Here is a 1,570-nt window from a genome sequence, read left to right on the forward strand (position 1 = left end):
GGGAAAGAGGCGGATGTGTGAGCAGAGGGATCTCTCGGAGGAGTCGCGGAACTGGAGAGGGCAGGGGAAGCAGGTTCGTGTTGTGGGGCCAGCTGCTCCTTGGGAGATATTTTGTGATGGCACGGTCACACCTAACTTCTGCCAGCCTGCAGCTGGCCGTCGTGCGTGTGCCGACGTCTCCTCGGCTCTCCTCTGCCGATGGCAGCTGTGCGTGTCGTGCTCTGCCGGCACGGCGTGTCCCAGGGCTGCTGGTTGCTGGAAGCGCTGGATGCCAGAGAGCGGCATTGCTGCGGCTGTGCAGATCCCAGCGGACGAGACACGATGAAGCTGTTGCCTTAACTCCCAGGAAGGTATCTTTGAGGACTCTGCTGAAGGGATAGCCTGCTCCCGTGGCCGCCGCCGTGGATCAGCACATCCCGGACATGTCTCGTGGCAAATGTGTGTTGCAGGATGTTGTTGGTGCGATGTGAATTTGTTCGCCTTTTTGTCGAATCGTGCTGTAACTTCAGCAGGCGCTGGCTGGGGGCTGCAGCAGAGCAGCTCTGGGAGCCGGCAGCAATAGCAGCTGATGGGAACCCCAGCTTAGCCTCTCCTGGACACGCGTCGGGCGCGGGCTGGGGGCTCCTCGGCGTGGTGGGCTCCCCCGGCTGCTCTGGCGAGGTCAGCCCTGTGCTGGCAGTGTTTACACCAGCAAGGGTGGGGATGGGCTTTTTCCCATGTTATCCTACTGTGGGGCAGAGGTGGAGAGGAACAAATATTTCCGATGCCGCAGCATGAGTTATGACTGCCCTTAGGTAACTCATTCTACCTCACAAACAGGAAGCGCTCAGGGCTTTCAAGCCGCAGTCGTAGTAAATTGGCTCCTGCGCTTCTGTAAAGATATGCTGTTACAAAACAAAACTAGTGATTTGCGAACCCTGTAAACTCATCCTGCTTTCCCCTCCTCTCGAAGGGGCAACCCGTGGCAGAGGAGTGGCATGGGCTGGACATGTGGTTGGTGAGCTAGGAATTCCTGGGGGTCGCTCCCCCCACTCCGCTGTGGCCTTGGGCAAGTCACTTCACCTCTTTGCCTCAGTTTCCTCATCTGTAAAATGAGGGCGGTAACACTTGTGGTACCTACCTACCTCCTGGGAGTGCGGTGAAGATTGCTGGCTCGTACCTGCCAAGCGTGTGGGAGATGCAAAGTGCTTAGTAAATATTGATGTTTAGCGTCCTTGGGAAACAACAGCCTCCATCCTTTCCTGTTCTGTCCCAGTTCCTGGACCTGGCCAGGTCGGTGTGCTCCTGTTACAGCCCTCCCCATCAAAAGCAAACTTCCCTTTAGCCCGTCCCCGTCACAGTCCTGTGGAACAAGCTCTGTAGCAATGTAGGAAGTGGGGGATGGCCCCTCACTGCCGTGTCTGCCGAGGGGCTGGGGGAAGCGGGGACGTGTGTGCGGAGGGGTAGCGGTGCTGTAACGTCCTCTGGGGTTTGCGGAGCGCATCTGCCCGTCGGCTGGGCGCGTTGCTGTCGGGAGCGGGAGCAGTTCACATCCGAGGGAGAGAGGAGCCGGAGGGTGCAGAGGTGTGCG

This window comes from Cariama cristata, unplaced genomic scaffold (assembly GCF_000690535.1).
Source record: "Cariama cristata isolate BGI_N322 unplaced genomic scaffold, ASM69053v1 scaffold30323, whole genome shotgun sequence".
NCBI lineage: Eukaryota > Metazoa > Chordata > Aves > Cariamiformes > Cariamidae > Cariama > Cariama cristata.